The 27,425-nt window shown below is 51.1% G+C and overlaps 1 long non-coding RNA gene across 1 annotated transcript in view; it reads right to left on the bottom strand.

Annotated features, from left to right (window-relative positions):
* Positions 1-1,598: 1,598 nt before the first annotated feature.
* Positions 1,599-27,425, bottom strand: part of LOC146798773 (uncharacterized) — a 174,014-nt gene continuing 148,187 nt past the window's right edge. Inside the window, exon 4 of the long non-coding RNA XR_014969203.1 lies at positions 1,599-1,688. This is a non-coding gene — a long non-coding RNA (uncharacterized LOC146798773). The remainder of the gene's footprint in view (positions 1,689-27,425) is intronic.

Genomic DNA, 27,425 nt, shown 5'->3' with positions numbered 1-27,425 from the left:
ACGAGAAGTCATAATGCACATTTCTTAGTCTATCTTATGTTTCTGTAGCACCTCCACATAGACTTTGAACAAAAGGTGCTACCAGTATTAGGTCCATGTCCCTGTAGAAATTCATGCATTGATGGGGTCAAGGAGACACAGTGGGTAGTCAAGGCAGACCCACTACTTAGGATACGTTATTAGCAACCTGGTTCTCCATCTGCCTCTAGCCTGATTGCGCACACACCTCCTCGCATAGTCAAACTTTCTGCCTAGGTGTCTGCTGCCCCATAAACAGGTCTCTCTCACCTCTGTCTAGGCCAGCCGTCACCTATGGCCATGTCTCTATTCACCTACCATATCCCCTCAGAATCAGCAGCATCTTCCTCTTCTTCACTTGAAGTTGGGATACACCATATGACATACAATAAATTCTGAGAGAAGCCTCTCCTTCTATTACGGAAAAAAAAAACATTAGCAAATATTTAGCCAATCCTTCTTTTACATCTCCTACCAATGTGTGGGTAAGTCAAGAAACCCTTTCATACCCCAAAAGTCTTGTCTTGAGAAGTTCCTATCATAAATCCCAGACTTGATTTCAAATATCTCTTCCAGAAAACACTCATTGTAACATTTTCTGACCCGCCTAGAAGAATTTAATCCTGTCCCCCTCCTGGAACCCTGTTGTGTTGTTCTCTTACTGTATCCAGGGCTTTCAGACCATTCAAACGCTCCTCTAGCACTATCTCCCAAAGTATGTTACTAGATGTAATTACCATGTCTTTGCAGACTCCCGTCTTAATGATACTCCATACGCACCAAATTTCCTATACAAGGCATAGTCATTTGTTTGAGTGAAACAGCACTAAACCTTCTCTGAAATTCAAGTACATCACTTCAAGTGCTCTGGTTTCATGCATTTCCAATCAATCCAGATCCTAGAAGCCATATAGAAATGTAGATGTGTGAGCCATGGCCTTTGCCTTGTGAAGGTCAAACAGAGCACTATGCAAAGAGTCACTGAAGCGATACTGCATCTATTATAATACCTGCACACAGCACAATACAAAATAGTGCTGAGGAATAAAGGCAATGAGGACATTGTACATCTCTTATTATAGACAGTACGGAGAGCCACAGGACCAAGTGTTTTTGAACTTTTCACATGCATGTTTGTACCATGAGGCCAATCAATTTGAGGTGCAGCGTATGCAGGGACACATGTGCCAAAGATGCAAAGAGTGTCACACAAGTTAAATAAAAGGTATAATTTGCACACTGATGTCTAGCCCTACTTCAGAAATATGTTGGGGTGGGCCCTCCTGTGCTGGACCTCTGTGCACCCACTGTTTCTCACATCTGAACCATACCTAGAAGGGGGCCCCTTAAAAAAACAGAGCGATCTTCTTCTTTCACGTCACATTCACAAACAGCAAATTTTGGAGAGGCAATGAGTGAATAAAGAGTTCTCACATTTCATGTCATTCTCAAACACAGCAAAGCACAGAGGAACAGAGAAGAAATAAAGAGGCTCTGATCTGTATTTCTTTTGTGCTCCTACACAGCATTCTTGTTTCACAAGAAGGAAATTATAAGAACTGCCAGAGGTTCCACATGTTACCAACACTAATAATCCTCTTTCACTTGGTTACTTGGGACTGTACCTGTTGATTCGCCTTTGGTGGTGTCTGATATACTGGTCACTGAACCTATAAGAGGAAAAAGGATATATGTTGTCCTATTACATTTACCTATGGTTCATCAACATCTGATGACAGGTAAGATAATCATGTCTAAAGAATTACCAAGTAAAAATAAGCATACATGGGATGGATTCCAGCTCCTTTCTTGTGTGCATAATGCAAACATTGTATATAATTGGGTATTTCTAGAATAACAATAACAGAAACATGATATTTTTGTAAAGGGCGCAACATATTTTTTATGCAATGTTCAGGCCACAGTATTCTGGCCCCATACCAAAAAGTCAATTGAAATGTTAGTGTCTTTGTTTTCATCCCTCATTCCTCCTGCTATTCATGTTGTACAATACAATTTCTCCAGATGTCGCTGACCCTTCCTCAACTTTTCCATGCACTTCCCAGGACCCATTCTGCATGTTCTTTACAGACCAGACATCCCCTTCAATCCATTTACCATACCCACTCCCATTTCCCTTCCAGGATCCGACCTGACTCAATTAGAACATTACAGAACCTTATTCCCACACCTTTGCATAGCATCCAAGCTATTTTATGTCCATTGCTCTTAAATGTTTCCAAGCAACCCCTTGCTAGAGTCCCTCGTCATTCCCTCACCAGGTTCCAGTGCTCCCACACTTCTGCACTTCCACATATCTATGCCCATATCAGATCAGCCTTCCCATTACCCCTGCTGTCTCTTTTACTTTGCCCCTCAATGCAATTTCTTCCCTCAGCCTGACATGTTGTTTTTGCCAAACGCGGCTTGCTGATAAGTGCAGATTTGCCATTAAAGCTGATCTGGACCTCCAGGCCTACCATTGTGTATCCCCGAAATTAAAAAACTCCATATTTGACTTCTTTTGATTGGTGGCAGTTATTTACTTCAAATTCTGAAACATTGTTGATTTATGGCCTCGTTTGACATTGGGCAGTAATCTACTAAAAATAGACAGATACCTTGTCTGCCCAAAGTATTCCTCTCCTGATCATTTAGAATTATGATAACCCTGTGTGCCTCAAATGGCAAAGAAGAACAAGTTACTTACCTTCGGTAACGCTTTTTCTGGTGGATACAGAATCTGCCTGTGGATTCCTCACCTTGTGAATATCCCATGCGCCAGCAACGTTCGGAAACTTTTGTAGCAGTCAACGCCGATGGGGTCGAAGACGACGTCACAGAGACACGGCTCCGCTCGCGACTCCGCTGACGTCACCGGCTCCATAAGAAGACCTCGTCGGCGTGATGACGTCAGTTCTGCCCTTTTTTGCGTGCCTTCGAGGCACATGGACGGACTGACAGCAATATATACACAGTATACACAGAACATAATATGCAAAGCAACACACACAGTGTGGAGAATAAGTAGAAAGGCAAAAGAAATAACACAATGCCTTTGACAGTAACAAATACCTTTTGAAACATCATTAATAGAATCGTAGGTATAGAAGGATGGACAACGGGGAGGCGGGTGGGTCAGTGAGGAATCCACAGGCAGATACTGTATCCACCAGAAAAAGCGTTACCGAAGGTAAGTAACTTGTTCTTCTGATGAATACATCTGCCAGTGGATTCCTCACCTTGTGAACAGATTGCCACAGCAGTCCCCACTCCCGGAGGAGGGTGTCAACCCTTCTATACCAGAAAGTCCTGAGGGACGGATCGAGCAAAGTGTCCGTCCCTCCTCACCTCGGTGTCCAAGCAATAATGTTTTGCGAAGGTGTGGAGGGAGGCCCAAGTTGCCGCCCTAAAAATGTCCTCCACATGAACGCCCCTAGACAAAGCAGAAGTGGAAGACTTTGCTCTAGTGGAATGAGCCCTTAAACCCTCTGGAGGTTCCTTACCAGCCAGGGAGTAGCATATCTTGATGCACAAGACAATCCATCTGGAAAGGGTGCGCTTGTGCACCGCTCGACCTTTCCTGCATCCAACAAAGCCCACGAAGAGATGGTCATCAACTCTGAAGTCTTTAGTCCTGTCCAGATAGAAGCTCACCGCCCTCTTAGGGTCCAAGCGCGAAGTCTCTCCTCCTCCTTGGAAGGGTGAGGGGAGGATAGAAGGAAGGAAGGGTAATGGACTGCCCCAGATGGAAGGGAGTTACCACCTTAGGCAGAAATGCAGCCCTGGTCCTGAGTACCATTCTTTCAGCATGAATGGTCAAAAACGGGGGTTTTGAACTTAGAGCTTGAAGCTCACTTACCCTCCTTGCCGAGGTGATTGCAATGAGAAAAACCGTCTTAAAAGACAACAGTCTCAAGGGACACTTGTGTAAGGGCTCGAAGGGAGAACCCATAAGATAAGTCAAGACAAGGTTTAAGTGCCATTGAGGCACAATAAAGGGAGTAGGAGGAAACCTGTTTGTGAGGCCCTTAAGAAAACGAAGAACAATAGGTGATTTGAATAATGACGGCTGATCCAGCAAGCAAAGGAAAGCCGACAAAGCCGATAAGTATCCTTTTACAGTAGCCACAGCAAAGCCTTGCTGATCAAGAGAAAGGGCAAACTGCAGAATGTCAAATAAACGAGCCTTCAAAGGATCAATTGACTTCTCCCCACACCAGAGAACAAATTTAGACCACCTATAGGAATAGATTGATTTGGTGGAATGACGTCTGGCAGACAAAATTACATCTACCACATTGGATAGGAGAGAAAAAGAGTTCAGGTTGCCCCGTTCAATCTCCAGGCATGAAGGTGTAAGCTCTGGAGGTGGGGGTGTAGAACCTGCCCCTCCGATTGCGAGAGGAGGTCTGCCCTGAGAGGGAGACGGAGCGGAGGGCACGAGGAGAGGTGGAGAAGATCTGAATACCACACCCTTCTTGGCCAATCCGGGGTGATCAATATAACTTGGGCCCGGTCTTGACGAATCTTCCTCAGAACCCGAGGAATCAAGGGTATGGGAGGAAAAGCGTAAAGGAGTCGTGAGCCCCAACTCAACTGAAACGCGTCCCCCAACGCTCCCTGCATCGGATACTGGAGACTGCAGAATGATGGGCAGTGAGCATTCTCGCGGGTGGCGAACAGGTCCACCCGAGGAGTCCCCCACATCCGAAAGACGTGACGAACCACCTCCGGATGGAGCCTCCACTCGTGGTCGGCGGAGAACTGCTGACTGAGACTGTCCGCACGCACGTTCAGCACCCCGGCCAGATGATTTGCAATCAGACAAATCTGATGGTCCTGAGCCCAGGACCATAGACGCAGGGCCTCTCTGCAGAGACAAAGAGACCCCACCCCTCCCTGCTTGTTGACATACCACAGGACTTGAACAGACTGACCGCGAAGTGAAGGGAGGAAGGCCTTGAGTGCTAGACGAATCGCCCGCAATTCTAGAAGGTTGATGTGAAGCAACCTTTCCTCTGGAGACCAAAGACCCTTGATCTACAGATCCCCCAGATGCGCACCCCACCCTAAAGTGGATGCGTCCGTTATCACTGTGGCCACCGATGGAGGTAGATGGAAGGGCTTTCCTTGGGACAGATTGCCCTCCAAGCTCCACCAAGACAGACCCGCCGCAGCTTCTCTGGAGATCCTCACAGACTCCCTGAGATCTCATTTGTGCTGATACCACTGCCTGCGGAGGCACCACTGGAGCGCCCTCATGTGCCAGCGTGCATGGTTGACCAACAGAATGCAGGAACCAAACAGACCGAGCAGGCGAAGGACCTTCAGGACTGGAATGACCGCTCCATTGCAAAATAACGGAATCATTTCCTGTATGTCGAGAATCCTTTGAGGCGGAGGGAATGCTCGACACACAGTAGTGTCCAGTACCGCACCTATGAACAGGTTGCGCTGAGAGGGCACCAGGTGAGATTTGGGCACGTTTATCGAAAAACCCAATTTGAACAACAGCCGAGTTGTATCCTGCAGATGATGTAGCACCTTCTCTGGCAACTCCGCTTTGATCAGCCAGTCGTCCAGGTAGGGGAAAACGGAAATCCCCAACCTTCTGAGTTGGGCTGCCACCACTGCCATCACCTTCGTGAAGTCTCGGGGTGCAGTAGTAAGACTAAATGGAACGACCGCAAACTGATAATGTTGCGACCCTACCGTAAACCGGAGATACTTCCTGTGCGACCTCAGGATGGGAATGTGGAAATACGCATCCTGCAAGTCGATCGACACCATCCAGTCCTCCTGATTCAGCGCTTGAAGAACCTGAGCAAGGGTGAGCATCTTGAACTTCTCTTGCTTCAGATAAAGATTCAAGATCCTGAGGTCTAATATCGGATGCAATCTACCGTCCTTTTTCGGAATCAGGAAATGCCGGGAGTAGCATCCCTGACCCCTCTCCTGCTCTGGAACCACCTCTATCGCACCTTTCTGTAGTAATTTCAGGACATCCTCCTGTAGGAGAAGGCGGTAGTTCTCTGAGCAAGCCCCTTGACAAGGAGGGTAATTTGGAGGAAATTCCTGAAAGGGAAGGGCGTACCCATTTTCTACAAAATCCAGAACCCAGAGATCTGTAGTTACAGATTCCCAATCTTGTAGAAAATGGGTAAGCCGGCCCCCCACAGGACCAGCATGATCTAGAATGGTGGATCTAGGGCTGCTCTGCGGTGGTGGGAGGGTCTGAGGAGGAGGAGAGTTGACGGCCACGTGTGCGACCCCTGTTTCTACCTCTGTATCCTTTGGACAAAGAGCTTAGCTGCTGCTGTTGCTGCTGGGTCTGTCTGTAGGAACGAAAGGTTGCCCTTCCGAAGCCTCTGTATCTTTTAAAAGACCCCCTCGACTGGGATTGAAGGCCCAAAGACCTAGCTGTAGCCTTGCTCTCCTTAAAGCGTTCAAGAGCAGCATCAGCCTTCTTACCAAACAAACCAGACCCATCAAATGGCAGGTCCAACAAAGTCGACTGTACATCCGGGGAGAACTCAGAAGACTTCAGCCACGCACCTCTCCTGGTGGCAACAGAAGACCCCATGACTCTCGCCACTGAGTCTGCCGTGTCCAGCCCACTTTGAATCACTTGGCATGCTGCCGCCTGGGCATCAGTCAAAACTTCATTAAAGCCAAGTCTATCTTCCTCAGAAAGCTTTGGCGACAATTTTTTTGCCGAGTCCATGAGCGCATGGATATAGCGTCCCAATAGGCAAGTTGCATTCGTCAACTTAAGGGCCATGCTGGCCGATGAAAAGACCTTTTTGGCTGACTGGTCTATCTTTTTAGCTTCTCTGTCCCCTGGAGCCTGAGGGAAAGCACCCTTGGATTTACCCGAGCAAGCCGCCTGAACCACCAGGCTCTCAGGTGATGGGTGCAATGTTATAAACTCAGGGTCCCCTGGAGCCGCCCTATACCTTCTTGCAACCGTCCTAGAGACTGCGGGAGCAGAAAAAGGCTTACGCCACACCTCCAATACAGGGTCAATAATGACCTCATTAAAAGGCAACAAAGGCTCCGAAACTGTAGTGGCCGAATGCAGCACCTCAGTCAGAATATTTGATCTGAACTCCGTAGTTGGCAACTGAAGATCTAGCAGCTCTGCAGCCTTCCTGATGACTGCATGATACGGAGCCACATCTTTCGAGGGTTCATCTGAAGGTGGAGTGATTTCCCACTCAGGAGACAAATCCAGTCCACTAGCCTCCTTAATCTCCTCAAACACCTCATCAGACTCAACCAGCTCTCCCTCTTCAGCCTCTTCCAAAAGTACCTCCTTTCATCCACCACTCTCTGTGCTTCCCTTCTGGATCGAATCCGCACAAGAGGCGTCGGTGGCGCCGTGTTCGAATCCAACGGCGACGGCGTCGAACGTGGATCCGCAGGAGCAGCCGGCGTCGAACGAGGTCGAGCCGGCGCCGGTGAAGAAGGAAGCGGCGTCGATGTCCTTGGTGCCGGTAGATGCAAAGACGGCATCGCCGGAAAAAATGGCATGAAAGGAGCCTGCGGATATACCTGCGGCACTCCCAGGTTAAATGCCATTGGACCTATCGGACCCGCAGGTGCACCAGTGGTATACATGGCCCTCGAAAACACCCCATACATCGCATTCAGATAATGCGAGGGGTCCTGACCTGGTCCAGGGAATGCAGGGTACTGGTCAGGCATCACCGGACTCGGGCCAACCGGCGTCGACGGTGGAATAAGCGGCATCGCAGGCTCACCCGGGACTTGAAGATCTTCAACCGTGGCCAGAGATGGAGCCGGAGATGGAACCGGCGTCGGGGATGGCACCGGACCCGGAGATGTAGCCGGAGCCGGCGAAGTCACTAGAGAAGAAGGACCAGGAGGAGAATCCGGAACTGGTGAAGGAGACACGGATTCCTTTTGGCGTCGAGTCGGCGACTTCGACTTCGGAGCCAAACTCTTATCAGAATGATGATGATAAGAATGCCTCCTCTTCTTCTTATGCTTCTTGGTTCGCGAAGCATGCCCCGAAGTCGACTTCGATGCCGACCTCGACCTCGATCGTGGCCTCGATCTCGACTTCCTTCTTCCTCTCTTTTCCTTTTTCATCCTAGCGATGAAGAGCTTCGCCTCCCTTTCTTTTAGAGCTTTGGAGCTCATCTTGCGACAGCAAGAGCAACCATCCACATCGTGGTCAGATGACAGACACCAAACACAGTCGTCATGTGGATCTGTGATCGACATGTGTTTGCCACATTCCCGACAGGGCTTGAAGCCCAACTTCTTCGTCGACATCTTCTTCGAAGAGAAACAGGGAAAACCCAGAAGAAATACAAAGTAACAGTAAAGCTACCAACAGCAATTCCCGAAATTCGTTGGCGTCGACTGCGCTGAAAAAAGGGAACTGACGTCATCACGCCGACGAGGTCTTCTTATGGAGCCGGTGACGTCAGCGGAGTCGCGAGCGGAGCCGTGTCTCTGTGACGTCGTCTTCGACCCCATCGGCGTGGACTGCTACAAAAGTTTCCGAGCGTTGCTGGCGCAGGGGATATTCACAAGGTGAGGAATCCACTGGCAGATGTATCCTTCAGAATGAGCCAGCTCTGCTGTTTGAAAACCCCTCCTACTTTTTCATTAATGTTTCAAAAGGAAAGTCCTTTTTAGGTTAGCCATTATGACTGCTTTCATATCAGCCTTTCTCATGCCTGGTCAATAAGCCCTATTGCATTATCTAGAGTGAGCAGCGCTCAAATGTCCCACACGCCCTGGGGGAAACTTTCCAGTGCATCAGACATTATTCCTTTGGTTTTAAAAAAAATATTTTGCTTGGAAGAGGTCTTTAAAAAGCATAAATCCTACCTATTTGTCTACTAAGACGCCATGGAACAGTAGGCTCTTTATCAGTCAAATATTTGCTAAAAATGTTTCAATCACATCAGCTGAAGCTCTTTCATTAAATGTTCCCATAAATAGAGAAGAGCATTCTTTAGAAAGAGAACTCCCAAGACTGTTATTCTTATTTAATTTTATTTGGAAAAAAAGTTATGGGAGTATAAGGATTTTCCTTTTATCCAGGCACTGACAAAAGTGGCATTAAGGGGACACCAAAATCAAGTAGTGGGCACTCAGGCAATGCACCATTCATATTATTGGGGTCTGATAAAGGGAGGAGTCTTTGCCTCTCTGGCAGAACCTAGAGATAATGTGTGCCTCATTGTGTCACATTGCTTGGTCTGTGTTGGCATACATTGGACTTTCTGGAACTAGTAGCTGTAGCGGGTTCATGAATTTTATTCAGCACATCAGTATGGTATGACTGTGTGATTAAAGGGATGGTTGGCCCAGGCAAAAGATTAAGGCCCTGATTTAGAGTCTGGCCTAGAGGGTCTTCCGTGGCAAGAAAGTACACTCTCCACCAAATTGTCAGTCCACCCACCTCCTTTAGAGCTAGCCGGAACCAAAGTATGATGACAACAAGCCTACTCTGGCTCTACTGGTGACAAAGTCTGACTGCTTACCCTAATTAGAGCCCAAATACAAGTCTCTGGCAGTCTGATGACCGCCAGACTCGTGGTGGTGCTGCGGTGGTAGATCCAGCTGCTGCCGCACCGGCGGTCCGGCCGCCCCATTATGAGTTGGTCAGTCGGAATGCCCTAGGACCGCCACCAGGGAACTGCCATTCCCTGGAGGTGGTGTCGCGGACAGAAGCCGCAATATGTTTGGCGGGACCGCCATGGTCCCCCAAGCATATTAGGAGTTCCTCTCCTCCAGGGTTTAAATGGCGGTTCCTCCTCAATGTAAACCTTGGAGGAGAAGAAAATATGGGGCATTACAGGGCCCTCTATGTCTCCTACCTTTGTGCATGCACACAGAGGAGTATAACATGTGCCCCCCTGTGTGCATGCACAATAGTTCCTGCACAGATGGGACTTTCGAGTCCATACCGTGCAGGAACCTTGTGAGACGTTCCCATTGCGGGGCCTTTTTCAAAGGAACCTCAGCCTTTAAAAGAGGCACCACCCTAGGAACACCATGCCTCCCACCTGCCAGACTACAAATAACTTGTAATCTGGAGGGCGGCGGCGTGTCTCAGCTGTACAGGGGCACGGTGGTGAAGTACCCCAGCCGCCGCACCGCCAAAACTCGTAATCGTGCCCTTCGAGTGAGCAGTCGGATTGCTTTTTTTATGTCGAGGCTGCAGTCAACGAAGGATGCGAAAAGCTTGCACTGGGAAAATCGTTGTACAGTGTAAACTTGGATAAACTTGGATAGTTCTTGCTACCCCTTCCCTCAGTGGTATTGAAGGCAGTGGCAGGAATGGGAAGCAAACACTGGTCTAATACACATTAGTACATTTGAAAGATTCTACTTCTTGCCCTTGTCTGGACAATTATAAGCAAAAGTAATCCTTGTGTAAGCCCTCTCAGTGCGACATATATTCGACCCTTTGTTGTAATCAATGGTCAAAGGGTGTGCCATTTTATTTCTGTGATCTATAGTATTTCGGTGAGTTAAAGTCCATGGCCTGCAGGATCATTGATTGGTGACAATCATGGAGAAAGGTGTTTTTTTCGGCTTGGGTTATCATTAGGTACAGGGTATAAACAATAAAAGAGTGCACAACCTGTTTATTCGTTAAATAGCGCCTAAACAAAGGCGGAGAAGAGAGAAAAAGAGGAAAAGAAACACTCCTGTGAGTAAAAGAACCCTCACTCACCAACCTGGTTGGTGACATGCTTCATCATTGGGTTCCCACCAGAGAGGCTGAGTGCCTCCCTGGTGTGCTACTACGCCTGGTTACAGCGGAGCGGGTTTCTTCCAGAGTGTGGTGATAGAAAAAAGATGGTGTTTAAAAAGGGCTTGGTTTAGACCCAAACCAACTTTATTCGTGGTTAACCAAGCACTGCTAAAAACTGTGATTGGACGTGAAAACCGAATCTAACGGTCTAGTCCAAAATATAAGTGAAGTAAAATCATGGTCAACATGTTTCTGCCTGTAGAGTAGTCAATTTGGCAAGGCTTTCGTCGGGACCAACTGGTGAAAAAAGTGAGCGAAAAGACACCTCGGCGGTATGCACACTCTAAGGTGCACCCTAACCTGAGGTATTGGTGACAGATGTAAAAAGACTTACAATTTGTAGCCCGGCTTACCACTTCTTACTAAGCCAAAGGTATTTTAAAAAGTGGGGAAGATAACCCCATGGGTCCAGGAGGGGAGCGGATACCTGTAGTCACACTTACTCCAAGGTATGCAACTCGCCACATACCTATTACTGCCCAGTAGCAGGACCTCGTTGACCATGATTTTACTTCACTTATATTTATACTATAACGTATTAGTTTAAGGTGGAGAGCAATGTCTCGGAACCCATTATATAATTCAGTCAAATCAAATATTAACAATTAGCTGCTTTTCCCAATTTTATTAATTTTGAAGGGTCACAGTTTAATTTCAAACTGAAATTGTTTAGAAAGTTGAAGAAGATGAGCTTTTTCACTTCTGATAAATATTGATTTTTCTGGAACAATATGATCTATTAAACCTGCAGGGCAAAAGTACATGGCTTTCCGCCTACAACCAATGGCTGGCAATGAGATCAATGAACATTGTTACACAACTTAAGCTTACAACCCGAAGGCCGGCAGAGTTGAACAGGCGAGTTTTATCCCATACAGTAAAAGAACATGTGAAAATGTAACAATTGTTGAATCAATCAAAGGGGATAAGCCCCTTACGATCAAAAAGAGAACCCACCTGCTTACAGCAACCGTTCTGCCACAGTTTGAAGACTACCGTATCTGACCCAGGTGGGAAATCAGGATTCCTTGTGATCGGAGTCATAGGGGAGGAAATCTTTGTCATACCAAGCCGGAGGGCCGTGGAGTCCCATACCTTCAATGTTGAGCTTGTCACTGGTAAGGAGTAAAAACCCCAAGCTCTGTGCATGTGCGGAAGCCAGGCCTCTCTCCAGATGTTAGACCCAGCCACTGCCTGGTCCATAAAGGATGAAAGCTTTTCTGAAAAAGGGCGCATCCACTCTACTAGAGAGCGGAATTGAGTAGCTTTGTAGTAACAAATCAAAAATGGGAATCCTAGACTGCCATCTGCTTTTTGATGATGTAGAATCTTGTGATTAAGACGAGGTTTCTTGCCCTCCCACATAAAGTTATTGATGACCGATTGTAACAACTGAATTGCTTTGGTCGGGGAACAAAGGAAGAGCTTGAAAAAGAACAAGTTACTTACCTTCGGTAACGATGTATCTGTAAGAAACATTAGTTAGTTAGATTCCTCACCTTAGAATATCCCCAGGCGTCAGACTGGATCCGGAAGATTTTTCGTCAGCAATACCCCTTGCGCGTCGCTAGGCGTCGTCTGCGGCTCCGCGTCCGTCGTCGGCGTCGTGCGCCGGAATGACGCCGCCCTCGCGCGCTGACGTCAGTTCTTGTACACAGCCTTCCGCGCCAGGAACGCAGAGCCATGCAAAGACCGACACTGGTGCCAAAAATAAAATCTAGGGGCCTGAAAAGGATAACCTTAACCCTAGATGTCAGTTCGCAGAACGGGGATGATGGGTGGGTCGGTGAGGAATCTAACTAACTAATGTTTCTTACAGATACATCGTTACCGAAGGTAAGTAACTTGTTCATCTGAAAGAAACACGTTAGTTAGATTCCTCACCTTAGAATAGATACCCAAGCAATACCATCCCCGGTGGTGGGTCTGCGAACCAAGATCACACCAGAAAGTCCTGGAGGACAGAACGGCCAAAGAAGCCATCCCTCCGGACTTGGCTGTCAAGGCAGTAATGCCTGGCAAACGTGTGTAGCGAAGCCCACGTCGCCGCCTGACAGATATCCTGCAAAGGGACACCCCGTCCCAAAGCAGTAGTAGCCGCTGTGGCCCGAGTCGAATGGGCGCGCAGCCCAACAGGAGGGTCCTTTTTAGCCAAGGAGTAACAAATTTTGATGCACAAAACGACCCACCGAGAGATGGTCCGTTTGTGCACAGCTTTCCCCTTCTTAGCACCCACGTATCCAACGAAAAGTTGGTCGTCCACCCGGAACTGCTTTGTGCGGTCCAAATAAAAAGAGAGCGCACGTTTTGGGTCCAGACGGTGGAGCCTCTCTTCCTCTTTGGAAGGATGCGGAGGCGGAAAGAAGGTGGGCAAGGTGACAGACTGCCCAAGATGAAATGGAGTCACCACTTTCGGAAGAAAGGAGGGACGAGGCCGAAGGACAACCTTGTCCGGATGAACAGATAGAAAAGGAGGCTTTGAAGATAAAGCCTGGAGCTCACTCACCCGTCTAGCCGAGGTGATGGCTACCAGAAAAGCAGTCTTAAGCGTCAGCAGACGAAGAGGACAATTATGAAGAGGCTCAAAGGGAGCGCACATGAGAAATGTGAGAACAAGATTCAAGTCCCACTGAGGCATTACAAAAGGGACAGGAGGGAACGTGTGAGTAATGCCTTTTAGAAAGCGTGTAACCACAGGGGACTTGAAAAGAGAAGGCTGATCAGGAAGCCGCAAGAAGGCAGAGATGGCAGCAAGATAACCTTTCAGGGTGCCCAGGGCAGAGCCCTGCCGGGCCAAAGAAAGAAGAAAGAGGAGAACCTCAGAAAGAGGGGCGGAAAGGGGATCCACAGCCTTTGCTGTGCACCATGCCACAAATTTGTTCCACCGGCAGGCGTATACCGTCTTTGTGGAGGGACGCCTGGCTGCCAGAATGATATCACAGACTTCAGGAGGCAAGTCAAATGGCATCAACTGTCGTCTGCTCTGGCGTTCAGAGAGCCCGCCAGATGTTGAACCACCAGGGTGACGCCCTGGTGTTCCAGCCACGTCCAGAGGCGCAGGGCCTCCTGACAAAGGGTCCACGACCCCACCCCGCCCTGTTTGTTGCAATACCACATGGCGGTGGTGTTGTCCGTGAACACCTGCATGACACTTCCCCTGACAGAGGGAAGGAAGGCTTTCAGTGCAAGTCGGATCGCTCTCAACTCCAACAGGTTGATGTGGAGACGAGACTCCGCCGGAGACCAGAGGCCTCTGATCTCCGCCTCTCCCATATGGCCACCCCATCCCAGGAGGAACGCATCCGACACTACGACATGCTCCGGTTGGGGAAGGGAGAGGCTTCTGCCCATGACCCAATCGCGGTCCGTGAGCCACCACTGCAACTGCTGTGCAGTGCCCTCCGAGATCAAGTCATGGTCGGACAGGTTGCCGTGATGCTGGGCCCACTGAAACTTCAGGTCCCACTGCAGAGCCCGCATGCGCCGCCTGGCGTGATGCACTAGTAGGTTGCAGGAGGCCATCAGCCCCAGAAGCCGCAACACTAGCCTGACCGAAACCCAGGATAGAGGCCGAAAGATGGGAATCAGGGCCTGTATATCCCGGACCCGCTGTTCCGGTGGATAGACCCGGAACTGCGCCGAATCGAGAACCGCTCCGATGAAAAGGAGCTTCTGAGAGGGACTCAGGTGTGACTTCGGCACGTTGATGGAAAACCCCAGCAAATGCAGGAGATCCGCCGTAGTCTGGAGGTGGGAGACGACTGCCTGGGGCGAGCCCGCCTTCAACAACCAGTCGTCGAGATAGGGGAAGACTGGAACCCCTGATCTGCGCAGATGAGCTGCGACCACCGCCATCACTTTCGTGAACACCCGAGGGGCACTGGTGAGGCCGAAGGGGAGCACGGTAAACTGAAAGTGCTCTTGGCCCACCGTGAACCGCAGGTAACGCCGGTGGGCCGGCAGGACGGGGATGTGGAAAGATGCGTCCTGCAAGTCCAACGCTACCATCCAGTCTCCGGGGTCTAGGGCAGCTAGAACCTGAGCCAAGGTCAACATCTTGAACCTCTCCTTCCGGAGGAAGGCATTGACGTTCCGGAGGTCCAAGATAGGGCGTAGGCCCCCTTTGCCCTTCTTGGGAACCAGAAAGAAGTGGGAATAACAACCACGACCTACTTCTGGACTCGGAATGCGCTCGACGGCCCCCTTGGCCAAGAGGGCCGAAACTTCCTCGTGGAGAAGATTCAAATGATCCCCCGAGAAACGGTGGTGCTGCGGTGGCATGGCTGGAGGGGTCGTCTCGAAGGGGAGGGAGTAGCCCCCTTCGGACGATTTGCAGCACCCACCTGTCCGATGTGATGGACCGCCAGTGGAGCAGGTGACGGCGAACTCTGCCGCCCACTGGCGTGGAATGGGCCTGAAAGCTCGGACTAGGAAGGCTTTGAGGCGGATGCTGCCGGGGTGGATGTGGGCTGACCTCGTCGTCCTCCAGAACCGCCTCGGCGGAAACCACGTCCGCGACCGCGCGCAGGTTGGTTCTGTGGCTGGTGGCTAGGCGCATGTGAGGAGGCACCCCTTCCTTGGCCACGAAAGGGGCGAAAGGCGGAAGATTGCGACTGCGGGGCCGAGAGGCCCAAGGACTTGGCCGTAGCCCGGGAGTCCTTAAAGCGGTTCAGCGCACTGTCCGCTTTCTCGCCAAACAGGCGAGTGCCATCAAACGGCATGTCCATGAGAGTGCTCTGGACATCGCCCGAAAATGACGTGGACCGCAGCCAGGCGTGACGTCTAAGCGCCACTGTGGTAGAAATGGCCCTACGCAGTGAGTCCGTGGTGTCAAGCCCACAGCGTATAGCATGTCGCGCGGCATCCCTCCCATCGGCCAGAGCCTGGGTAAGTCGTGTCCGGACCTCCTCCGGACACAGGGGCAGCGCGTCCTCCACCGCATCCCACAGAGAGTGGGAATAACGGTCCAAGAGACAAGCGGTGTTCAAAGACCGCAGGCCCAAACTAAGGGAAGAGAACAGCTTCTTGCCAAACTGTTCTAGTCTCTTGGAATCCCGGTCCGGCGGGGCGGTCGGGAAAGAGGATTGGGAGGTGGAGGCCTGGATAACCAGGCTCTCAGGGGTAGGGTGTTGGGACAGAAAACTGGGGTCGCCCGGAGCAGGGCGGTGGCGCCTGGCGACGTTCCTGTCCACAGGAGGAACTGTGGAGGGCTTGGACCAGGTGCCCTGCAGAACGTCAATGAGGACCTCATTGAATTGCAGCAGAGGCTCAGTGGAGCTTGCTGCAGACTGAAGCACCTCAGTAAGGACGTTAGTCCTCACAGCCACGGCAGGCAGCTCGAGCCCAAGGGCTGCGGCCGCCTTGCGCAGCACCACAGAGAAAGCAGCGCCCTCCTCCGAAGCCACAGTCGGAGGAGAGACAAATCCAGTGTCTGGAGAGGTATCCAGGCCACTGGCCTCCCCCAGTTCATCTGCCCAGTCCTGGGACAGTTGAGCCTGAACGGCCATAGGATCCTCGGATCCCTCCCAGTTGTCCCCATCATCCGACTCCTGGTATAGAGGAGAAAGTAACGGAGCCGGGCGGTAGACATAATGTGTCTCTAGCGGCGCCGATCTCGGCGTCCATCGACGCTGGACCGGCGCCGGGCCCGGAGTGGGACTGAACTGGGGCACGACGTCGAGCGGAGTCGACGTCGGCGTCGGGGGTGGTACCAGTGTCGACGCCGGCGGAGGAGGCGTGACGAGGTCGACCGGCGTCGACGGGGACTCGAGAACGGGTCCCTCGGGCGCTTGCGGCGTCGAGGCCGGAGCCGTCAACGGCGCCGGGGCCGGAGCCACCGGCAGGCAAGGCAGCCCAGTCGGGTCCGCGGGGCCCGAAGGCGCACCAGCGGGCGCCGACGGCGGAGCCAGGTTCCTCATGGCCGAGAGGAAGGCACTGACTTCCGCCGGCGTCGCGTCAGTCCCAGGGACCGGAGGGTATGGGGACGTACCCTGACCCTCGGCCGAGTTGCGCGACCGGCGAGGGGAGTCCGAAGAGCGGTGTCGCCTCTTGGACTTCTTGGAATACTTCGACTTACCCGAAGACTTGGATCCCGACGACCGATGGTGACGTCGGCTGCGGCTCCGCGACCGATCCTTGGACCTCCTCCTGGACCGGGATCGAGAGGCGCGCGGAGCCGAGTGGCGAATCTCGAGAAGCTTACGGGACCGCTCCCGTCTAGCCTTCGAGGTCAGGGCCTTGCAGTCCGAACACGACTCCGCGTCGTGATCGAGGCCCAAGCAGTAAAGGCACCGGCGGTGATGGTCCGTAACCGACATCAATCGGTTACAGTCCGTACAGGCTTTAAACCCAGGCATCCTACCGGCACCGGTGTCGAGACACGATCAAAAAGGATCAAAAAAGTTAGTCAAAAATTGACTAAAGGGGTAGCTCTCCCGGATCTGCGCTTACTGGCGCGGAAAAAAGAAGAACTGATGTCAGCGCGCGAGGGCGGCGTCTAAGTACTCCGACGACGTCATTCCGGCGCACAACGCCGACGACGGACGCAGAGCCGCAGACGACGCCTAGCGACGCGCAATGGGTATTGCTGACGAAAAATCTTCCGGATCCTGTCTGACGCCTGGGGATATTCTAAGGTGAGGAATCTAACTAACGTGTTTCTTTCAGATTTTAAAGTATGCATGGTGGAATGGTCATTTTGACAGCCGCTTTGGGACCAGACCAAGAAAGATTTGAACGACTTCAGGAGGGCACATCTTTCTGGTCTGGCTTTGTCTGCGAAAGAAGAGCAGTCTTGGAAGAAGTCCTAGCCAACTGTATGCCCAGATAGGGCACAGTTTCCACCGCACAATCAAAAGGAAATTGGGAGCACAAAATGAATTCATGAGGAAGCGATAATATTGATTTTTAGAAAATGTTTGAAAATGTTTAGGACATTTTTGTGATGGTTAAAGATTTTTACAATAAGAGTTAAGACTACAAAAGCAACTAATAGTTGGTTATAGTTCTTACAACTCTTGTAATTTAAAAGATTACTCTTGATTATAGCTAAGTAGTTATATTGTGGTTTTGGTTGCATGTTAATGTCTCAAAATGGAGGCCTTAGAGCACACATTATATATAACATTCTGTAGGCCAGTGTTATTGAATTATATTTCTTCAGCACTGGGACAACATGTCATTTCAAATTTTGGAGACACTATTATGTCAAGGTCGTGTATTGACATGGATATTGTGAAAATAATCAAGATGAATGGTCAACCTAAATTAATAATGAGTCTGAATTAAATATTAAGTTCTGAAGGAACTCCCTGATTTATGTGAATTAATGTCTGAACGATACAAATGAATCCAAATTAATATAACTATGCACTTTCAATAAATGGAATTTACCTTAAGGTATGCACTGCACTGATAGTTTCGATCAACAAAAGGTTATACAATATGCTTGTAGTGATTGAATTGGGAAAGTAAACAAAATAAAATGACATCACATTTATTTGATGTATATTATCTTCAATATTCACGATAATATATAAAGATAGTATATAACATTTTAATATTCTGTTAAACAGTAGGGTAAGTGATCATCTTTGTTCCTCAGGACTTTAATTTAATTAGGTGGGTGAAAGACTTAAATTGGTCTTCTTGGAACATGCAAAAAACAAACAACAATGTATTAAGTGGGTACTTAAACCAACACAGTGTACCAATGACCTCTGTCTTGGTGATATCACAATGAGGAGTAGTACAAGAAAGATCTTAGGGGCAGATTTACAAGGACTGGCGCATCCCTATATATTCGCAGGTATGCGCCAGTAAAGATGCCACACGTAAAAATAGCCTTGCGCCACCACGGATGTGTCGCATTTACAATGAGGCGCACCATGGTGCAAGGTTAGACAGATGAGTGTCACATCTTTTGTCATAAGGGCAGCGCATTGCTGGAGTCATGTCGCGAGCGCGACACAACTCCAGCAATGCTCAGGGGCGGCCTATATTTATTGTGCTGCATCACTCCTTACACCTGCTTCAAGCAGGCGGTTTCCAACAACCTGATGCAGGTTGTTGGAAACCGGGCAACCGGGTTAGCAGTCACCAGGTTCCCAGCACAATGGTAGCTTGGCTCGAGCGGTTGGGGTCAGGCACCGTGATAAGCGTACGTCACACCCTCACAATAACCATGCGTTCATCCGTTCCAAAAACGACACTACACCGTAAAAATAATGCAAATCAAGTTGAAAATATATATGTCTTTATCTTATTTTCTCTTAGTTGCAAGTTTCATAACATAAATACAATACACTAGGATTTTCCTTCAAAAGAGCAGGTCAAATAAATAATACTACATAGGAATTTCAATAAATAGGTTCAGGTCATCATTACGCAAAGAATAAATAGATGTGCAATAAATACAGATGGCAAATAAATACAGTCAGACAATAAATATAGTGCAGGAATAAATTAGTGGATGACAATAAATAAAGCACCTCAATAAATAAGGTAGAACAATCAATGACAGTTACAGTTCAAATCATTTTCTTGAGGTCACTTGGTCTTACTTTGCCCATACACAACTTAAGGACACTTGGATGGCATGGCGGTGTCCCACCTAGATTGATCAAGGCTGGGGCCTAAGCTGAGGCAGAACAAGAGTAACCTAAAGATCTGGCCCTCCAAACCACACAACCCTTTATGGAGGTCACTGTACCAGTCTCAGTTCACCCCTGGCACTCCCAGGCTGGTTCTAACACCCTTTTAGCCCCTAGGATGGTCTTTTAGGGCTCCACGGGACCTCAGACGCCCCCTCTACCACTTACTGTCCTTTACAAGATGATCGGCTCCGCTCGGCACTGTGTCGACGCCGTGAGGCGGCTCCGGATCGATGTCGCTGGGCGGTCTCGACTCGATGTCGCTGGGCGGTCTCGACTCGATGTCGCTGGGCGGTCTCGACTCGATGTCGCTGGGCGGCCTCGGCTCGATGTCGCTGGGCGGTCTCGACTCGATGTCGCTGGGCGGCCTCGGCTCGATGTCGCTGGGCGGTCTCGACTCGATGTCGCTGGGCGGTCTCGACTCGATGTCGCCTTCCGGCGTCGCAGGGACTCGGACTCCCCACTTCCTGGTGTCTCCAGAGTGCGATCTCCACTCCCGACCTCCGGTGCGCTTCACCTCAGTCTCCGGCGTCTCCGGTGGGCGGACTTCACTCCCCCGTCGACGCCTCACCTCGACCTCAGGTGACTCCCAACTCGACCTCCGGCGCCTCTCCACGACCTCCGCCGGCGCCCTCACTCGACCTCGGGTGACTCTTTGCTCGACCTCCGGTGCCCCTCCACGACCTCCGTCGGCGCCCTCACTCGACCTCTGGTGGCTCCGGGTACGACGTCTGCTTTCTGTCAGCGCCGCTTCTCTACCTCAGGCCCCAGGTCTCTAGGCTTCTCGACGTCAGGACTCCAGGAGGATACTGCTGAACAGGTCAGGAACTTGCTGTTCTTCTTCTTTAAGGCCTGTTCCAAATATTCAGTCCTTTAAGATGGTTCTTCTGATCCTGATCCCACACAGGGCTTTAGGCTGGGCTTGGTCAGTAGAGACTAGCATCAAGGGTGGGTTTCTGGACCCCACTCCAAGCACTGGTTTCCACCTCTGCTACCTTACTCCGACCTCCTTCTATCTCTGTCCTCTCTCTCCTCCAGTCAGTTGCCAACTGCCACTCTGAGATGGCCTCCCAACATTCTAAACTGCCTCCCACTGTCACAGAATTCTAGAATGTTACAGAAGGTTCTAGAAACCTCCAGTGGGTTCTGGTGATGTCACAGGTGACAATGGATGGCCACCATTTTGTGTCTCAGGTCCTCAGACAGAAGTTCCAGGGGTAGGGAAAATGGCTCCCTGACCCTGCATCAACACTAAAAAGTCTGGTGGTTCCCAAAAAGGAAAAATTATACCAGGGTTTGAGGCAAAAGTGGGACAAAATAAATAATGATGAGGAGGGACCACCCAAAGGGCTGACAGGTCTAACACGCGTCCCCCCCAGCTGAAAGTGGGGAGAGCTACCCAACCCCTTGGGAGTTCTCATCACTAAGGCGGAAATACCTTGAGAGACCGTCTGCATTGGCGTGGTCCACTCCAGGCCGATGTTCCACCTGAAAGTCCATTCCCTGTAGGGAGATAGACCACCTTAGCAACTTGGGATTCTCCCCCTTCATCTGCATCAGCCACCGAAGGGGTCTGTGGTCGGTCTGAACTAGGAAGTGCGAGCCAAACAGGTATGGCCGCAACTTCTTCAGAGCCCATACCACGGCAAAGGCTTCACGCTCTATTGCACTCCACTTCTGTTCCCTGGGAAGTAGTCTCCGGGATAGGAAGACCACGGGTTGATCCAGACCCTCTTCATTGAGTTGCGATAACACTGCCCCAATGCCATGTTCCGATGCATCTGTCTGGACAATGAACTCCTTGGAAAAGTCTGGGGCCCTTAAGACCGGGGCCTTGCACATGGCTTGCTTCAGTTTCACAAAGGCCTGCTGACAAGCCTCCGTCCAGACTACCCGTCGAGGTTGCTTCTTGGACGTAAGCTCCGTGAGGGGGGCCACAATGGTCCCATACCCCATCACGAAGCGGCGGTAATATCCGGTGAGGCCCAGAAAAGCTCGGACCTCAGTCTGAGTCTTGGGGGGTTCCCAGGCCATGATTGCCTCGATTTTTGCCTGGAGGGGTTGCACCGCTCCCCTACCCACCAAGTGTCCAAGGTACACTACCGACCCCTGCCCGATCTGGCATTTACTGGCCTTGATCGTTAAACCAGCGTGTTTCAGGGCCTGGAGAACAGTTTGCAGGTGACGCAAGTGATCCTCCCAGCTGTTACTGAAGACGGCAATGTCATCCAGATAAGCAGCAGAGAAACTCTCCATTACGGCGAGGATCTGGTTCACCAGACGGTGAAACGTGGCAGGTGCGTTCTTGAGCCCAAAGGGCATCACACAGAACTGGTAGTGGCCCTTGGGCGTGGAGAAGGCTGACCTTTCCTTAGCTCCATCAGTCAGAGAGATCTGCCAGTACCCGGAAGTAAGGTCAAAGGTACTCAAATATTGGGCAGCTCCCAGCCGGTCAATCAGTTCATCCGCCCTCGGTATCGGATGACCATCAGTCTTGGTTACTGAGTTCAGTCCCCGGTAGTCCACACAGAACCTCAGTTCCGGTTGGGCACCCGGTGGTACAGCTTTTGGTACTAATACCACCGGACTGGACCAGGGGCTGCTGGAAGGTTCAATCACTCCTAGCTCCAGCATCTTAGTGACTTCACTGTGAATGCTGGCCTTCACCTTGTCTGTCATCCGGTAGATCTTTGACTTCACAGGTGGGCTGTCTCCTGTGTCCACGTCATGGACGCACAGGTGAGTCCTACCCGGAACAAGGAAGAACAACGAAGAGTACTGCCCCAGGACCTGGCGGCAGTCCTCCTGCTGTTCAGGAGTTAGGGACGGGGAGAGAATCACACCCTCCACCAACCCATCCTTCTCTTGAGACGCAAATAAGTCGGGGAGAGGCTCGCTTTCCACGTCCTCTGCTCCGTCAGTCACCATTAACAATATGACTTCGGGCCTCTCATGGTGGGGTTTGAGGCGGTTGGCATGCAGCACCCGTAGGGGCTGACGAGGGGTCTTCAGATCCACCAAGTAGGTAGCCTTACCCTTCTTCTCCAACATCTCAAAGGGTCCTGACCAGCGATCCTGGAGGGCGCTAAGCTCTCCTGGTTCGATCACCCACACCTTCTGGCCAGGCTCCAACTCCACCGGGTGAGCATTGTGGTCATACCACGCCTTCATCACTGCTTGGCTGGCTTCCAAGTTGTCAGAAGCTTGCTTCCACAACTTAGCCATTTGGCTCCGGAAGGCCAGCATGTAGCTCACCACGTCCTGGGGAAGCTTTCTGGGAGTTCTTTCCCATCCGTCTCTCACCAGGCTGAGAGGTCCACGCACAGGGTGCCCATACAAAAGCTCGAAGGGGCTGAAGCCCACTCCCTTCTGTGGCACTTCCCTGTAAGAAAACAATAGACAGGGTAGGAGGACGTCCCATTTCCTCCGCAGGCTTTCAGGCAGACTTCTGATCATGCCTTTCAAGCTTTTATTGAACCTCTCCACCAGTCCATTGGTCTGGGGGTGGTAAGGAGTGGTGAACCGGTAGGTCACTCCACACTCCTTCCACATCGCCCGCATGTATGCTGACATGAAGTTGGTCCCCCTGTCGGACACAACTTCCTTGGGAAAACCCACTCGGGTAAAGATTCCCATCAGGGCCCTAGCCACAACAGGTGCAGTAATGGTCCTCAGAGGTATGGCCTCTGGGTACCGTGTGGCATGATCCACCAGAACCAGGATAAACCTGTGACCAGCTGTAGTAGGCGGATCTAACGGACCCACAATGTCGATGCCCACCCTTTCAAAGGGGGTGCTAACGACAGGAAGTGGTTCCAGGGGAGCTTTCAGCTTCACCCCTGTTTTCCCACTGGCTTGACAAGACACACACGTCCGGCAGTAGGTGTCGGACGACACTTTCATTTGAGGCCAATAAAAGTGTGGGACAAGCCAGGCAAAGGTCTTGTCTTGCCCCAGGTGTCCTGCCAAGGGGATCTCATGAGCCAATTCCAGAAGGAAGGCTCGGTAACGTTGAGGGACAACCAAGGCCCGTGACGATCCGTGCATGGGTGCCTTGGGTTCACTGTAGAGGAGGCCATCCTCCCAGTAAATATTGTAGTTCCCCTCAACGTTCCCTGCTGCCTGGGCTTCGGCCTGTCGCCTCAGTCCCTCAAGGGTAGGACACTCCCTCTGGCCCTTGCAGAATTCCTCCCTGGTCGGCCCTCCCTCCACGTGTCACTCGGCCGGGATGGGTAGGTTCTCCAGTTCGGTAACATCCCCCCCCGCGGACTCCTGGTCCACCACCTCCGGTGGCCTATCCGTCACACGGGGCGCGGATGCCGAGGCAGGCTCCTCCTGCCTTCGGTTCTTCCCTTGATTGGCAGCCGGCGGTGCCTTTGTTCCAGGCTCCCGCCTAAACGAACTCCCCCTCCGGGTAGTCGCAGACCTTGTGCTGACACAGGCCCAGTCAGGTGTACCCAGCATCTCAGCATGAGTCCGGTATTCCACCTCCTTCCAAGCATTATGCTCCATGTCATTCCCCAGCAGACAATCGACTGGCACGGCAGGGCTTACGGCAACTCGAAGCGACCCTGCAACCCCTTCCCATTCAAATGGAACCTCGGCCACCGGATAGTGGCCCATTCTGCCGTCAGCCATCGCGGCAGGGTGGAGTACATGGGGAATCACCTGCTCTGGAGACACCAGTTGGCTACGTACCATAGTCATACTGGCTCCTGTGTCTCTCAGAGCCTCCCCTCTTTGGCCGTTGATGGTGACCCACTGCCCATACTTTGTGGTATTTGCGGGCACCTGGATCTTAGGAACCATCTCCCGTTCTCCCAGGGACACTAAAGGGATACCCGCCCACTCCCTTCCCTTATCTAAAGGCATCTCCTCCCCGAGCACTACACTTGCTACTCCGGGGGCCTTTCCTCCGATGGGAGGGGGTGGTCTTTTCGGGCACTTCACATCTCCCTTATAGTGTCCGACACCACCGCACTTGAAGCAATGGGCAACCCTTGGCTGCTGACTCTGGCCAGGATTAGGGTTTCTGGGTGGGTTAGCCCTAGGGGTGAATCCTGTTCCCTTCCCTTGGAAACTATTTTGGGGGCCTTTAGAGAACTCCGTTTTCTTTTCCCCTCCCTCTTTCTTCTGGGGGCGCCCTGTCCGGTCTTTTGAGAGTCCCCTCCAGTCCCCCTTGTGGACACCCGGGTACTAGCCCAAATGTCCGCCTCCTCAGCAAGCTTCCGGGGATTGGTCAGCTTGTTATCCACCAGGTGTTGACGCAGTTCAGGGAAACATTTTTCGAGCAGGTGTTCCTTCAACATCAAATCAAACAACCCCTCATAGTCCCTCACCTCACTGCCTTGTATCCAACCCTCTAATGCCTTCTTTGCATAGTCCAGGAAATCCACCCAATTCTGTGTGCCCAGTTTGTGGCTACCCCGGAACTTCTGTCTATACTTCTCGGGTGTTAGTCCAAACTTCCTCACGAGCGCCACTTTCATGGTGGGGTAGTGGGTCTGCTCATGCTGCTCTAGGGCCAATAATGTATCCCTGCCAGCTGGAGGCATGTATTTATACAATCCCCCTCCCCAATACTTCTCTGGAACCCCATGGGCTCTTAACGAGACCTCATAGGCCGCTAGCCACTTGGCGATATCATCTCCCGCACTATAGCTGGCTACTATGTCTTTCGGCAAATAGGGTTTGGGTTCCCTGGTGATTTCTCTTTCTTCGCTGCCACCATTAGGAACAGTGTGTGCCCCGACCCGTAGGATCTGGAGATCTATCTCCCTGAGCCTCAACTCGTGAGCCATCCTCCGTTCCTCTTTTTCTTTCTCCAGCTTCGCCAAATCCCATGTGAGCTGTCTTTTCTCCCTCCGGTCAATTAATACTGCTTCTGATAAGCCGCCACTAGAGACACTGCTGCCCTTCCTTGAAAGTGTTCTGGGCCCCTCTACTAGGTTCCCCACCTCAGGTTGGTACAAACCAGCCCCCTCGCTGTCAGGCTCTCCATCCCTATCCTCCTTCTCAACCTTACTTTCTCGTCGTGCCTCCCCCCAAGCCCTTAAGCTGGTCTGGAGCTCACTCTTCTTCGCACCTTGGGGACAAAACACCCCCTCTCTCTGACAAAACTCTCTGAGTTGGGTCACCGTGTAAGTTTCCAGATCCTCCAACACAAACTCCATTTTGCCCACTCAGGAGAAGACAGTTGCTTACAGAAGCTATGCAGGGGGGTACCTTTTGTAATACCTCCTCCCACCACCAGAAGTAAATTTGAAAAAAACAAAACTCAAAATTAGGAAGTCCGCTTGGAGAAAACTCCCGGTGTAGGCCTATGGACTACCCACAGTTATTGTCGAGTAGACGCAAGCACAGCTCTATCCCACCGCTGCCACCAATTTTATGTTGGAAACCGGGCAACCGGGTTAGCAGTCACCAGGTTCCCAGCACAATGGTAGCTTGGCTCGAGCGGTTGGGGTCAGGCACCGTGTTAAGCGTACGTCACACCCTCACAATAACCATGCGTTCATCCGTTCCAAAAACGACACTACACCGTAAAAATAATGCAAATCAAGTTGAAAATATATATGTCTTTATCTTATTTTCTCTTAGTTGCAAGTTTCATAACATAAATACAATACACTAGGATTTTCCTTCAAAAGAGCAGGTCAAATAAATAATACTACATTGGAATTTCAATAAATAGGTTCAGGTCATCATTACGCAAAGAATAAATAGATGTGCAATAAATACAGATGGCAAATAAATACAGTCAGACAATAAATATAGTGCAGGAATAAATTAGTGGATGACAATAAATAAAGCACCTCAATAAATAAGGTAGAACAATCAATGACAGTTACAGTTCAAATCATTTTCTTGAGGTCACTTGGTCTTACTTTGCCCATACACAACTTAAGGACACTTGATTGGCATGGGGGTGTCCCACCTAGATTGATCAAGGCTGGGGCCTAAGCTGAGGCAGAACAAGAGTAACCTAAAGATCTGGCCCTCCAAACCACACAACCCTTATGGAGGTCACTGTACCAGTCTCAGTTCACCCCTGGCACTCCCAGGCTGGTTCTAACACCCTTTTAGCCCCTAGGATGGTCTTTTAGGGCTCCACGGGACCTCAGACGCCCCCTCTACCACTTACTGTCCTTTACAAGATGATCGGCTCTGCTCGGCACTGTGTCGACGCCGTGAGGCGGCTCCGGATCGATGTCGCTGGGCGGTCTCGACTCGATGTCGCTGGGCGGTCTTGACTCGATGTCGCTGGGCGGTCTCGACTCGATGTCGCTGGGCGGCTTCGGCTCGATGTCGCTGGGCGGTCTCGACTCGATGTCGCTGGGCGACCTCGGCTCGATGTCGCTGGGCGGTCTCGACTCGATGTCGCTGGGCGGTCTTGACTCGATGTCGCCTTCCGGCGTCGCAGGGACTCGGACTCCCCACTTCCTGGTGTCTCCGGAGTGCGATCTCCACTCCCGACCTCCGGCGCGCTTCACCTCAGTCTCCGGCGTCTCCGGTGGGCGGACTTCACTCCTCCGTCGACGCCTCACCTCGACCTCAGGTGACTCCCGACTCGACCTCCGGCGCCTGTTCACGACCTCCGCCGGCGCCCTCACTCGACCTCGGGTGACTCTTTACTCGACCTCCGGTGCCCCTCCACGACCTCTGTCGGCGCCCTCACTCGACCTCTGGCGGCTCCGGGTACGACGTCTGCTTTCTGTCAGCGCCGCTTCTCTACCTCAGGCCCCAGGTCTCTAGGCTTCTCGAGGTCAGGACTCCAGGAGGATACTGCTGAACAGGTCAGGAACTTGCTGTTCTTCTTCTTTAAGGCCTGTTCCAAATATTCAGTCCTTTAAGATGGTTCTTCTGATCCTGATCCCACACAGGGCTATAGGCTGGGCTTGGTCAGTAGAGACTAGCATCAAGGGTGTGTTTCTGGACCCCACTCCAAG

This window comes from Triturus cristatus, chromosome 9, assembly GCF_964204655.1.
Source record: "Triturus cristatus chromosome 9, aTriCri1.1, whole genome shotgun sequence".
NCBI lineage: Eukaryota > Metazoa > Chordata > Amphibia > Caudata > Salamandridae > Triturus > Triturus cristatus.
The sequence above is the reverse complement of the archived record's forward strand: the minus strand, read 5'-3'. Positions and strand labels throughout refer to the sequence as shown.